This window comes from Bos grunniens, chromosome 13 (assembly GCF_055505025.1).
Source record: "Bos grunniens cultivar Pamir isolate PY7600 chromosome 13, Bosgru_T2T1.0, whole genome shotgun sequence".
Classification (NCBI taxonomy): domain Eukaryota; kingdom Metazoa; phylum Chordata; class Mammalia; order Artiodactyla; family Bovidae; genus Bos; species Bos grunniens.
The window spans coordinates 2810736-2825449 of record NC_141177.1 but is presented as its reverse complement, the minus strand read 5'-3'; the positions used below and the strand labels follow the sequence as shown (position 1 = coordinate 2825449).

Below are 14714 nucleotides of genomic sequence, written 5' to 3'. Positions count from 1 at the left end.
CTGGGAGATGTGAAATCAGCAGGGGTTCAAGCAAAGAAGGAAAAGAGGTAACCTCAGCAGAGACAGCTTTCTGGTATCAGCTGCTGTTTGTTTTTGCTTTTGCTCTTTATTCAGTATTTACATGGACCCAACTTAGTGTCATCAGAGCTTTTAAGGAAACTTGCTCTAAAAACTCAAGGGACAGTAAAATGCAAACCAATGAACATAAGATACAAGAACCGAGAAATATGGTATTTCTTTGTTGTCGCTCAGTCGTGTCCGACTTTCTTTTCTACCCCAAGGACTGTAACCCATCAGGCTCCTCTGTCTATGGGATTTTTCAGGCGAGAATACTGGAGTGGGTTGCCATTTCTTTCTCCAAGGGATCTTCCCAGCCCAGGGATTGAACCTGGGTCTCCTGCATTTGGCAGGTGGTATCTTTACTGCTGAGCCACCATAGAATCTCTAGTGGTGTATTAATTGAAATAGTATTTCCTTGTAAGAATATGACGACAAGATCCATTGATGGGTTTATTCAGATCTGTTCACTGTGTCTGTTGCTCTGTGTTGGGGCATGAGATCAGCAAGGCAGACGGTTGTCCTGGCCCTCGTGGAGCTTATAATTTAATGAAGGAAGACAGGTTTTAAGAAACTCAGTAAAAATAAAGCAGAGTCCTTTGGTTTCCTAGCACAAAGGTAGCTATTTGTGGGCTGGCAAAGCGTGACTGAGAGACGCATCAGGACCCTTTTTACTTTTATTTGTATGTTTTAGTATCACTTTTAAACTACAAAGATTAAAGAATACAGATCAAATCATTAGCATCAGATTACTTTAAGGCTGATTCATATGTATATGATAAGTATATGATTCATAAGTATATGTTTTATACAGTAAGTACACTTTTAATAAGTTATGTAAATTACTAAAATTCCTGGTGATTAACATGCATACACAGCATTCACTTCAACATGAAATATCCGCATGGTTCGTCAGCGCCATATTCCCAACTGAAACTTGCTTCCAAGTCTATCAAGAATTCTGTTCCTTGAGCAGAGGAAAAGAGTGAGTTTCCTGTTTTGCCCAGGACAACAAATGAAGTCAAAATTTATGGCGTTACGTCTATTTAATTTGACCCAGGTATACCCAGGATGTCGCATGAGGTGTGGGGGTTGTTTCTTCTTCGTGGAAGTGATTCTGTTTCCTTATCTTGCTATTTATTTTCTCAATATAATGAGTGTTAATTAAGCATCTGCTTTGCTCAAGATACTGTGATGGGAATAAGTAAGCTGGGTTCTGTGACTCTATCAGAGATGTTTAAAAATTGTCTTGTTTTTCATATTATGAAAGTAATATGTATCTGGATATCTACATTTCAAGTATACCTTTAATAATACGAATATATATGTGGGAATATGCATATATTTATGTATATATATACACATATGTATGCATCCTCTTTCTAAAATATATATATATGTATATATATATAATTTAAAATATGTGTGTATGCATATGTATATTAGAGAGAAATAGAGAATATACATAAGATGTAAAATAAGTAACAATTCACTCTAATTTATATATATATGCACATCATATTATATAGTCAGATTATGTTACTGTATTACATATTATGTTGTTCAGTTGCTCAGTCATATCTGACTCTTTGTGACCCCATGGACTACAGCAAGCCAGGCTTCTCTGTCCTTCCCCATCTCCTTGAGTTTGCTCAAACTCATGTCCAGTGAGTCGGTGATACCATCCATCCACCTCATCCTCTGTCGTCCCCTTCTCTTCCTGCCCCCAATCCCTCCCAGCATCAGAGTCTTTTCCAGTGAGTCACTTCTTTGCATCAGGTGGCCAAAGTATTGGAGTTTCAGCTTCAGCATCAGTCCTTCAAATGAATATTCAGGACTGATCTCCTTTAGGATGGACTGGTTTGATCTTGCAGTCCAAGGGACTCTCAAGAGTCTTCTCCAACACCACAGTTCAAAAGCCTCAATTATTCGGTGCTCAGCTTTCTTTATAGTCCAACTCTCACATCCATACGTGACTACTGGAAAAACCATAGCTTTGACTAGATGGACCTTTGTTGGCAAAGTAATGTCTCTGCTTTTTAATATCCTGTCTAGGTTGGTCATAGATTTTCTTCCAAGGAGCAAGTCTTTTAATTTCATGGCTGCAGTCACCATCTGCAGTGATTATATATTCTGTGATATGTTTATAATATGCATATTATATACGTATATGTTACTTAATGTAATATATTACATGTTATATATTTATACAAACATAATACATATTCATCTACATTATATAATATATATTAGATTATTATATCACATACACTTTATATATGGATGTGTAGCTAAACAGATATTTCCAAGGAAATCAGTTTCTTATATTTGTTTTATTTTTGCTTTTCACTTAAAATTTCACAAATATCATTTTAATTATTAAGTTACCTTTACATTGTAACAGCTGCTGAGTTTGCCGCTGTCTGATGACGTGGTGTTATAATCCATTTAATTAGAGTGTTAGTGGAGGACAGTTCCCCTAATGCTGGACGTTTGAATTGCGTCCGTTTCTCCTCTGACGATTCCTGTTGTTAGGGACACGCTGTTAGGTGACTGAGGATTATTTCCGGATGATAACCTTCCAGGCGCAGCCTCCTGGGTTAAGCCTTCCGGAACAGACGTCATCGTCACTTTGAAGTCACTCGGTGCTGTCCTAAGGTGGAGCCGTGTGAACACAGGAGGCAGAGGCAGAAACGGCTTTACATTTTCTATCATTGTCAGATTCACCTGCAGAAACAGCGTTCTTTTGTCAGAGGCGCAATCTCCAAGTCAAACTGGTGCTTTAGAGCAGAGAGACAGCTTCGTGTTTCATAAGTCCCCTCAGCACTTTCTCCTCTTTTCAGACAGTCACAGAGACTCCAGACTGGAAGGAATGGAGAACATAGGAAATGGACTTGGGGACACAGTGGGAGAAATAAAGAGTGGAAGGAACAGAAAGTAGCATCCGCATGTATACACTACCACGTGTAAAGGAGGGAGCTGGTGGGATGCCGCCGGGTAACACAGGGAGCCCAGCCTGGTGCTCTTGATGACCTAGAGGGGTGGGAGGGGCAGGGAGGGAGGCTCAGGAGGGAGGGATATATGTGTGTGTGTTTGTGTGTGTAATTGTGGCTGATTCGCATTGTTGTATAGCAGAAGCCAACACAACGCTGAAAAGCAGTTTTCCTCCAATTAAAAATTAAATAAACACATTACAAAGAAATTGTCGCCACTAAAAATAAATAAACAAGTTTGCTTTGAAATTAAATAGCCCTTGCACCAGGGAAATTTCTTTAGATATTTAAATCATCTTCCAAGCCAACTGTTTCCTAACTAAGTGTTCTTATGGTATCTGTCTTCTCCAAGGCTTAGAGCTGTTGGTCAGACCTATCTCTCGGGACTTGTTCCTCTGAGTCTCCGCGGATATGGATTTTGGTCTGTTTAATGGCAGGAGGTTGCATGCATGGCTGTGTCTACCTGTCTGTTCTGTGAGTGAGGCGTTTTGCTTGAACACCATGCCATTGCCCTCTCCCTCCTGTGTGTACAAATAGATTTGTCCTGGGCATGCGCCTGGGGTGGTGCCCGGGTCCAGGGTGGTCAGCGGTCTGCGGGGCTCACCTGGGGCGGTGCCCAGGTTTGGGGTGGTCAGCCGTCCGTGGGGCTCGCCCGGGGCAGTGCCCAGGTCCGGGGCGGTCAGCGGTCCGCGGGGCTCACCTGGGGCTCCTGGCCCGCCCTGTCCCCACGCCACGCCCAAGATGCTGCAGCTGCCCACCTGCAGAGCAGGGACCTCTCTCGGGGCAGAATGCCTGCTCCACTTCAGCGGGTCTCCGCACACACCTGCTAAACTCACTCCACCACTAGCACTTCCACTCTGCCGACAACTCACCTGCCTGCGGCTCGGGCAGGTATTTCTTGAACACAGCATCACATTTGGGAAGCCGGTGGCAGCCTCTCATAGACAGTGCCTAGCAAGGTGCTAGAGCTCTAAAGTTGTCCTGAAACCTACGTGCTCCTCCAAGTTCATTTCTAGCCACTGCCCTCAAGAAGCCTTTGGGTTTGAGAAGCAGAAACTGAATATCCCGGCCAACTTCTCTCTCATATCAAGTTTGGTTTTCTCTCTAGGGATAAGTATCACCGAAATTTATTAAGTACCTACCGCCTACCGAGCACCTTGCTAGGCACTGTTATGTCTTTTCCTGTTGACCCCTCTTTCCACCATGGGCATTCATCACCTCCATTTCACAAGAGATGAGATTGAGTCTGAAAATGGTGAGACAGTCTCTTAGAGGAAAATATGCAATGCTTGCCTTTGCTTTAGCGGCTTCCCCAGGCCTGCTTCTCAGACTCTGACCTTCATCCATCTCTTTTTAATGTAGCCACGCTGAGTGCTCTTAGGTAGGGAACTTTTTCCTGCCTCAGGCCCCTTGCACGTGTTCTTCCTTTTGCCCGGAACCCTTTGGCTCCTTCCTGCCCCACACCTCCTGGGATGTGGTTTTCTCACCATTTCAGCAACTTCATCTCCACCTGGGGACCTACGCTGATCACCTGATTAAAAACATACTCCACTCTTCCGCCACCTTTATCGTCCTGGAGAACTGTCCAGATTCTGAAAGGAGCCGCTCCTCCTGTCCTTTCCTTTGCCCTTGGTAACATTTCTTAGCAAGAGTGGGGATCCTTCTCTCTCTCCATTCTGTTTTAGCAACACCGGTACGGGTTTGGTGCTCGGTAAACGTGCGTTAAACAACTAAAAGAGTTGAACAAAGATTTTCAAAGCACCTGCTCTGTGTTTGGTGCTGTTCTAGGCACTGGTGATACAGCAGCAAACGAAAATAAAAAGCCCCACTCCAGGAGGGAAGCCAGATATTAACAAGGGCATCAGTAGCACCCGAGGGAGTGGTGCACGCCACGCAGGTCATGGAGTAAAGACCAGCTGCTCTCAACAAAGGCGAGTCTGGCAAAGTGCCGTTTCCAGAGAGATCCAAACGAAGTAAAGGAACGAGTCATACAGATGTCCCAGGGGGTGGGGGCGTGTAGTTCTTCAGGAAGAAGAAACCCCCAGTGCAAAGGACCTGGGGCAGAGACATGTGGGTGGGTGACGCCGCAGAGAGACAGCTTGACGGGCGTGGAAGCAGGAACGGGCTGACAGGTAGGGGTAGAGTCAGAGCGCTCGGCACGGGGCGGTGTGTAAAGGCCTGTGGACCTCAGTAACAATTTCAGCTTCTACTCTGAACGCAGTAGGAAGCCACTTTGAGCCAAGAGGAGACATGTATACATGAACAAAGTTACACGGCCTGAACTCCGTAAAGCCAGGGCAGAAACTGAATCCCCAGCTCACTTCCTCCTGCCGTATCCATCCCCACTCGCGTGTGCTTCTTGTGCATTTGATCCTCAAAGCAGGGCCCGCCCCTCTTTGGGAAGCCAGCTGTGACAGCTGAGCCTGCTCTGGGGGCAGGGCCCTCTTTGTCTCGTGCCCTGTCTGTCTGGGGCGTCAGCGTCCACCTTTGGAGTCGGGGGCCCCACCCCAGGGACCCGGGCCTCTTCCGGCTGCGCGCGGGGCCGGCCTGGATCGCATTAGCTGCACTGCCTTCCGAGGGCCCGGCGGCGGCGGCGGCAGCTCCCGCTCCGAGTGCGAGTGCGACGCCCTGCAGCCTGGCGGGGTGCCAGGTGTGAGTAAATTGGGCCCAGGGTTCCTGTTGTTGTTTTCCGCTCACACAGCAGCTGCTTTCATTACTGCGCCGTGAACCCGGTCTCCGGGCGTCGTCAGCCAGCCCTCTCTTCGCAGACGCCAAGGGGAAACGAAATTGGTTTGTCTCTGCAATCAATAGAGCTACCTCCTAAGTACCCACCCCGCTCCTTGTGAACTAATTACCAGATGGTGGACTAAAAATGTTGCGTGTTGTACTAGTGAGAACTCTCCATTTCCAGGGATTGGTTTACATCAAAAAGATCGGTTCTGTATCTACAAACAGCCCCGGGTGTCTCGGCTTTGGCTAAGTTGGATGTAAGGGTTCAGATGGAGTCATCAGAATTAGGTCTTATTCTCCCTTTCTCTTCTCTTCCAGATGCTTCTCCTCTCAGGTTGTAGCAAGATACCAATAGAAGGCTCCACCTTACCACCTCAGTGATGCCAAGACAGCTGTTCCCATTTCTAGTAGACATCCTGGAGCAGAGTGTCCTTGGTTCATACCCAGACCTAAACCAGTCATTTTCCCAGGGCAGCGCAATGCTGATTCAACATTCCTGTGTCATGTATTCAACCTGGCACAAGTCTAGGCGTTAGTCCATGTAACCCTCGAGGACCATCAACAGGAAAAGGACAATTTCTCAAGGAAGATGAGGTCAAATTACCAGATGCTGGGTAGGAAAAACCAGTAGATGCTAATTTTCACATTCTCTTAGCGAGTCCTCAGAGAACTCTGTGCCACAGTTATTATCCCATTCTGCAGATGGGGAAGGTGAGGTGAAGTCAGCCAAGATGCACAGCTGGTGAGCAGTAGAGACAGGATCTGATTACAGACTTGTCTGTCTGAAGCTGATGCTCAAGGATCTCCTTCCACTTGAGACAGGCGGTAGAGATGCTGAAAAGAGGATCAGGAAACCCACTGTCCTAAAGCAGCCCTACTGGCTCTTTGCTCATTAAAAAAAGTTTTTTTCAGTGTCTTTCATGCACTTCAGAGGAAGTTAGAAACCAATTTTCCAGGTAGCCTGACCATCATCGTGACTCACTCTTTAACAAGTACAGAGTGAGTGTTCTGAAATTATCCTGTAGGGAAATAAGCGTCTCCTCCATCACACCGTGTTACCTACATGTACGGAGAATCCATATGTCCACAACACTGTCTTATATAAACGTGTGGAGGCGTGTTTTAAAACCATGCATATTCATATCCTCTGTGTTTATGTAGATAAATATAGGTATTTACCCCTCTGCTAGATTCATATGCATCCAGGGAATCAAACATTAGTTACAATCTCCTTAGTGAGGAAAAACATGTTCCCTTCTCTCCTGTTCCTTTTATGATCATCTGAAATTCCTCTTTGTAGTGGCCACTAAATCATCTGGCAACATAGCATCCTCTAATTGTTAGATCGTGTACACATCATGTCTTTACATTTCTGAACCTCCTACTCCCTGGCTTTTTACTATTAACAACAATAATTAATAGCATTGTGCGAGGTGTATGTTTATAATCTCAATAAATTCCCACAACAATGCTTTGTAGGAGGCACTAGGGTTGCCATTATTTTTACAGATGAGGAAAGTGAGGCTTAAACAATTTGTCTGCTGAAACTTGCTGAACTTCTGATGGAGCTGGAACTCAAACTTGGCTTTCTTTTATTTTAAAGCAAAGTTTCTCAACCTTTCAACTACTGACTCTTAGCTGAGCCAGTAACTACTCTACTATTATGTAAGTTGAGAAAGAGAAAAGCAAAAATGGAGCCCCAAGCCTCCAAGGTTAGCTGGAGGCTCTGTTTTACGTGTGTGTTAAATCGCTGAGACGTGCCCAGCTCTTTTCAACCCTTTGCACTGCAGCCCACCAGGCTCCTCTGTCCGTGGGGCTGGACTGCGTTGCCGTTTCCTCCTCCAGGGCATCTTCCCAACCTAGGGACCAAACCTGTGTCTCCCATATCTTCTGCATTGCAAGTAGATTCTTCATAGTGGAAAACTTGCAGAAATCTATCAAAACTATTTGATCCAACAGTTCCAGTAGAAATATTGGTTGAAATGTGTTAGTATATAAGTATAAAATTATTCAATACAGTATGGCTTATAATAGGAAAAATTGCAACTACTTAAATGCTCATGAGTATGAAATCAGTTAAATAAATTAGAGTACGTGAATCCCATGGACTCTGGTGTTCCACGTTTCTTTGAAAGAATGCAAAAGCTCTACGTGTAAAAAATGTGGAAATGAAGATATATTTTAAATGAAAAAAAATTACAAAGAATAGCATAATCCCAATTTTTGGGGGGTGAAAAAATTCAGTCTATGGGTCTGCATAGAGGTGGAGTATTGGTGAGTATAAATATATTGGATTATATATAGCAAATTGCTAGAAAAATATAAACCAAGCTGATAACCGTGATTACCTCTGAGAAATTTGTATGTTCAGTTATTTTCTACACTGTAGACTGTGGCTGTCAATGGGGCTTTTTCTCCTTGGGGTGCATATACGGGCATGTCTGGACATGTTTCTGGTAGTGTGTGAGCACACTGCTCCTTGGGGTCTGGACGTGTTTCTGGTAGTGTGTGAGCACACTGCTCCTTGGGGTCTGGACGTGTTTCTGGTAGTGTGTGAGCACACTGCTCCTTGGGGTCTGGACGTGTTTCTGGCAGTGTGTGAGCACACTGCTCCTTGGGGTCTGGACGTGTTTCTGGCAGTGTGTGAGCACACTGCTCCTTGGGGTCTGGACGTGTTTCTGGTAGTGTGTGAGCACACTGCTCCTTGGGGTCTGGACGTGTTTCTGGTAGTGTGTGAGCACACTGCTCCTTGGGGTCTGGACGTGTTTCTGGTAGTGTGTGAACACACTGCTCCTTGGGGTCTGGACATGTTTCTGGCAGTGTGTGAGCACACTGCTCCTTGGGGTCTGGACGTGTTTCTGCCAGTGTGTGAACACGCTGCTCCTTGGGGTCTGGACATGTTTCTGGTAGTGTGTGAACACACTGCTCCTTGGGGTCTGGACGTGTTTCTGGTAGTGTGTGAACACACTGCTCCTTGGGGTCTGGACGTGTTTCTGGCAGTGTGTGAGCACACTGCTCCTTGGGGTCTGGACATGTTTCTGGTAGTGTGTGAGCACACTGCTCCTTGGGGTCTGGATGTGTTTCTGGCAGTGTGTGAGCACACTGCTCTTTGGGGTCTGGACGTGTTTCTGGCAGTGTGTGAGCACACTGCTCCTTGGGGTCTGGACATGTTTCTGGCAGTGTGTGAGCACGCTGGTGGCGGCCCTGGAGGGTGCTGTGTTGGCCTCTGGTGCAAAGAGACCAGCGAGGCTGCTACACGTTCTCTAACGCACAGGACGGCCCTCATAGAAAGGGTTATCCTGCCTAAAATACCAATAGAGCGAGGCTGGAAAACCCTAGTTTTTAACCCTGATTTGGTGCTTCAGTTTGTTACTATAAGCATTCATTAATCTTATACTTAAAAAAAAAAAATCTGCAAAACAAAGTCTCAATTCTGATATTTGAATAGAAGCATGGTTGCTCATGACTTTAAAGATCAAATCAAAGAAACAAGTTTAACATCAATCATTTTTTCACATGAACATAAAATACTTTCTGTTCCATTAGCAGAATAAGTCTTCCTTGTTTAAAAAGCTGAGAGCCGAGGAAGGCTCACTGTGGACGTGGTCAGTTAATACCAGTGAGGACGCCGATTTGTGTGCGCTTACTCAGTCATCTCCAAACCTTTACAACCCCAGGGATGTAGCCACCAGGGTCCTCTGTCCATGGGATTTCCCAGGCAAGAATGCGGGAGTAGGTAGCCATTCCCTTCTCCAAGGGATCTTCCTGACTCAGGGATCCAACCCATTGTAGGTGGATTCTTTATGCTCTGAGCCACCCCAGAAGTGGCTTAAATTGCTTCATCTGAAACATCTGTGTTTTGCTTAAAACTAAAGATGAAAATCTCTATGTTGTATTTGTTTAATTATTTCTTTAGTTGTGAAATGAAGCAAGTGTTCTAAATAATCCTTCATTCTCTGTGAAGAGAGTAACTGCCCCGTCATTTCCTTCTCCGAACAGAAATACTCCTTTGTCACAGGGCGTTAACCATTTCAACTTGGAAATAAAACATCTCTTCTCTCATATCTGTGCTGTAGTGTCGCCACAGTGAGTATCTTTTTACACATTTAATTTCTGAGTACAGAAATGATACTGAGTGTGAGTAGGGGGAGGGGCAAGCCTTGAGTGAGATTTTTGTAAGGGAAGACTTGCTGCAGAGTCTTCCACGTCGTCAGGAAACGAAAGAAAGTGAAAGTGAAGTCGCTCTGTCATGTCCGACTCTTTGTGACCCCGTGGACTGTAGCCCACCAGGCTCCTCCGTCCATGGGATTCTCTAGGCAAGGACACTGGAGTGGGTTACCATTTTAGGTCTTGCTTAACTCGGGATGACTGTCAACAGTGACTCCAAGACTGAGGTTATTGCTAACCCTAGGGTCAACACCTTGACACTGACTTTGTCTTAATCTACCCCTGCCCAACCCTGAAGTATAAGACCCAGAGTTCTTAGATTCACACAACCTTTAGGGTTATATACTGGCCTGCTGATGTGTGTTTGGGGCTTCTCTGGTGGCTCAGTGGTAAAGAATCTGCCTGCAGGAGATGTGCATTTGATCCCTGGGTTGGGAAGATCCCCTGGAGAAGGAATTGGTAACCCACTCCAGTATTCTTGCCTGGAATTAATTCCCATATTTGTCAGATTGGGGTACGTTTTGCTGCAGTAAAGGAAAACCCTCAGATACGATAGCTTAAAACAACAAGGATGGATTTCTCATGCTCCTTACACTTGTGGATCTGTGTCCTCGTCTGGTCTGCAAACTGAGCAGAAAAGCTGCTGTCTGGGAAGGCCCTCACCTGCCCTTGTGACAGAGAGTAGAGGGCACACCCTGACTCTCAAAGCGACGCACGCTGCTTCTGATCACGTTTTTGTGATCGTGGCTGGCTCCAACAGGGTCGGGGAGAACCGACGTGGAACGGGGAAGAGGCGTGAAGTGTCTGAGTGACTCGAATGATTTCCAGTCACCAAGGTGTAAAAATCGCGTGCAGATCTGAATTTCTGGCTGCTTCTGAGAACTTGTGGAATCTTGCAGCTTTGGAGGCACACAGTCAGGGGAGGGGGGGATGGGAGTAGCTACTAGCAGCTCTCCTACTCGTGGCCTGCGGACAGGCCAATGTTTACCAGCTCACCAGCCCTATAAAGTTGTTTCACTCACACAAGAGGTCGGCTCGCTTCCTGTAGGAATTTGCGGTGCATTTCTTGAACTGAAGTCCTGCCTAGTGGCAGCAGTTCCGTGATGGAGTTGGGCGACCCGGCTTGCTCGCTGGGAGAAGCCCTGACCACTGTGCCATCAGGCGGGGTGGTCTGGTGCTCCGTGCCTCAGGTCATGGGCGAATGCGAAGTAACAGCAAACAGGACTACGAGCAGCAACCTCCGAGGGCTGTGATGAGGCTTGAATGAGAAAAGTCCACACAAAGCACTTAATTTAGTGCTGGGGGCAGAAAAGAAGCAACTGCTCTATTTCACCATCGGCCTCACCACCGCCGTCATCTTTCCGAACCGCAGCCCTGCCTGGACCGTTAACTGACACAGAAACGGGGTCACGGGGTAAAAAGCTGTCGGTGGACGAATACTGACCGGCCCTCCTCCCCTCTCTCTGTATCTGTTTCCTATCTCATAAATCAAAAGAGTCGGACCAGAAGCTTTCTGAGGTCCCTTCCAAACCTGACATTCTGTGATTCCAAGACATAAGGAGGGCCCCCGGATTCCTCCCCGAGCTTTCAAAGCATTCCCCATGTAAGCTTCAGCGAGGGTCTGGAGAGTGTATCTGTCAAGGGGGCTGCAGGCAGGGGGGAGCCGCGAAGCCAGAGTATGAGGCAAGCATGGGAACAGCCTTAACCGCAAGTTCTGGCCTTGAACCCATCCAGGGAACACTGACGTGCGCCAACGATGCATTATCTGTTGACGAGCCTTCCCAGGAAATGGTGTTCTGGAACCCTCCACAGCCGGTGACCTCGGCCACCCCCATCGGTTCCCTCCAGCACTGGTCTCCTCTTTCAGGGCACGTGGGGGGCAGCAACAAGACCCCCGGGGCTTTGCTTGTGTGCTTCAGGCAGCCTTGCCTCTGAACAATCCAGTGTGATGACAGAGGTATTATCACCCTGAGCTATAAAATACACACCAACAAAGAGACAATGAAAACAGTGACTACAAGTTTGTGTGCCTGAGTGCAGAGGGAGCAAATTCTGCTAATTAGAAGAAGAAATCTTAACTCCATTTAGATTTCTGCAAATGAATCAGTATTTGATTCAAACAATGTGGAAGCTCAGCTTAAACAGTCAAGTAGGTATTGCTAGGAATCCAGGCTCTGGAGTCAGACAGTCTCTGCCCCTGGGCTGTGGCCTGAAGCAAGTTCTGTGTCCTCTTAGAACTTCACCTCCCTTGTCTGCAATGTGAGGGTGGGAATCCTGACCTTGTGTAGTTGGGAGGTTGACTAACAGAACCATCTTCTTTAGTTAATAAAGGGTCTGGCACCTGGGGCTTCCCTAGTGTCTCAGACTGTAAAGAATTCGCCTGCAATGCAAGAGACCAGGATTTGATCCCTGGCTTGGGAAGATCCCCTGGAGAAGGAGATGGCAGCCCACTCCAGTATTCCTGCCTGGAGAATCCCATGGACAGAGGAGCCTGGCGAGCTGCAGTCCATGGGGTCACAGAGAGCTGGACATGACTGAGTGACTCACCCACTCGCTTTTACTCTTCACTGGCACCTGAGCCCTCCATACACGTCGAGAACAAGGTGGGACCTCTCTGGCGATCCAGTGGCTAAGAACCTGCCTGCCCATGCAGGGGCCATGGGTTTGATCCCTGGTCTGGGAAGATTCCACAGCCCGTGCTCCACAACCAGAGAAGCCGCTGCAGCAAGAAGCCTGCACGTCATAAGGAAAGAGTAGGCCCCACTCACCACAACCAGAGCAGCACAGAGACCCGGTGCAGCCAAAAATAAACAGATAAAAGCGAATAAACTCATAAAAAGTAAAGAACAAGGCAGCTCAGTTGCTGCTGTCCCGTAAGTCATCTCCGTGGAGCGCACTGAGGAGGGGATGATCTCGAGAATAAGCGTGTGTGAATGAAGATGCTAGAAGGGTCTGTGACATATCGGATGCAGCATGCTCCCCATGAAGACCCATGCGGCCATGAGAGCACAACCCATTGTTCTGAGAACTGCTTATTCTTCAGGAAAATGTTAAAAGTCTAAGGCTTTGTGTGAAATCTCCTGCTTTTTTTTTTTTAATGCTGTCTAGTTTATTAAACTGGATGCCTATTTAGCTCCAGTAAAACTAGACTCCCTCAACACTTCATACCCTCTGAAATAGCAGTGGCTTTTTTAAGGCAGAATTTTGTCTCGTATAAAAGTGCAGGCAGGTAGTTGAGAAGGGGCAGTTCACTTTTTGTGTTCAGGGACCCAGGCACCTTCTAACTTGTTGCTCTGCTGCCTTAATAAGAAGCTCCTTCTCGTGGTCCAAGGTGGCTGCGGTAGCTGCTGCCATCACATGTACATTCCAGGCAGCAGGGAAAGGTAGAAGGATGCTCCTCTTTTAAAAGTATAACCTGGAAATTACACATATTTCCATACATACCTGTGACTAGTACATTGTCATAAGGCCACATCTTTCTGACAGAGAGCCTAGGGAGTGTGGTTTTTACTCTGGGTGGCCAAATACTCAACCAAGAATCAGGATCTACAACTAAAAGGAAAAAGGAACAAAGCCACAAATAATGTGGATGTTGTTTTTTTTTTTTACATGAACACGAAGCTAAACACATCAGTAGGTCACTTGGGAACACAGGAAGAGCCAGCCTACGTTGAGGATGTGGTAAGAACATTTCGTTTCAGTAGAAGTTTCTGTGTATTAAGATGACTATCAGCACCAACATCAAAGTAGTTCCCATGCATTGAGCGCCTACTAGGGCTTAGTCAGCCTTGGGTGCTAAGCACGCGTGAGGGTTAGTCAGCCTTGGGTGCTAAGCACGCGTGAGGCTTAGTCAGCCTTGGGTGCTAAGCACGCGTGACTCCTCCAACCCTCGGAACAACCCTGTGAAGGTGGCCAGCCTCCTTCATCAAACGCGGGAACAGAAGTCAGAGGGATGCGGTGATTGACCGGTGCGCGCCGTCTTTGAGCGGCGGGGCAGGGATCTCGTCTCAGGCCCCTCCCACACCACGTCTTTGCTTCCTCAGTGCCGGGGACAGCGGTCCCTCACCTCCCTCCGCCCCTCCTGGCTCCGCGCAGTTCTCCGTCCTGGTTGGGAGGAACCTCGCCCCAGCATCGTCACAAGCTGGAACCCAGGTTACGGGAGGTCACACACAGCCCAGGACCCACACATGCAGACGTTGGGCCTTCCCGCTGTTCTTTGATCTTTCTCTTGATTAAGTTACACATTCCTCCACCTACTTACATTTTAAGAGGAGGAGAGAGAAAATGTGAAATAATGACTCTGAGCCGAACTGCTTTTCTTCAAAATCACGAATAATTGTTTTCCCGGGGTGTCTCGGAAGGCGTTCCCCTCTCATCTCTTGCCCGGGGCTTGGCAGTCGACTTCAGATTGCCCCTTGCTTGCTTTTTTTCTAGCACAAGCGTTCCGTGTAATCCATCATCGTAGCCATTATCCTGCTTCTGATCAAGGGCAGGATGGAAAAACTCCCTCTCCCTTCAACACCTACCACCAGCTCTTTGATTTGCCAGGCGTGGGCAGGAGGGAAGTTTCCGGCGAATGACCTCAGACCCTCTCCATGCAGGGCCCCACGCAGCAGCTACATCGTAGTCAGCCTGGGAAGAGAACATCGAGCCAGCTCTCTGTAAACAGCAAATGGCTTCAAATTCATTTCTTTTCCCTTGTTGCCAAAAGGCTTTTCTTCCTCCTCCTTTTGTGGGTACCCTGTGCGTGAAGGTTTCTGGGAGAGG

General features: G+C 47.0%; 1 protein-coding gene and 2 long non-coding RNA genes across 10 annotated transcripts in view; 1 reads left to right on the top strand and 2 right to left on the bottom strand.

The window, feature by feature from the left end:
* LOC147359971 (uncharacterized) overlaps positions 1 to 3277 on the bottom strand; it is a 93910-nt gene extending 90633 nt beyond the window's left edge. The window contains exon 1 of the long non-coding RNA XR_015138826.1: positions 2446 to 3277. This is a non-coding gene — a long non-coding RNA (uncharacterized LOC147359971). The remainder of the gene's footprint in view (positions 1 to 2445) is intronic.
* The window catches only part of TSHZ2 (teashirt zinc finger homeobox 2), a 508475-nt gene that overhangs the window by 61008 nt on the left and 432753 nt on the right, over positions 1 to 14714 (top strand). For 3 of the 6 annotated variants that reach the window (XM_086331302.1, XM_086331301.1, XM_086331300.1), the window contains exon 1: positions 3277 to 9866. The exons of the other annotated variants lie outside the window; for them this stretch is intronic. The gene's annotated coding sequence lies outside the window, so the exon portion shown is untranslated. Of the gene's footprint in view, positions 1 to 3276; positions 9867 to 14714 lie in introns of those variants that run through there. 6 annotated transcript variants of the gene reach the window in all.
* The window catches only part of LOC147359970 (uncharacterized), a 39914-nt gene continuing 35095 nt past the window's right edge, over positions 9896 to 14714 (bottom strand). For all 3 annotated transcript variants that reach the window (XR_015138830.1, XR_015138832.1, XR_015138831.1), the window contains one exon: positions 9896 to 14579. This is a non-coding gene — a long non-coding RNA (uncharacterized LOC147359970). The remainder of the gene's footprint in view (positions 14580 to 14714) is intronic.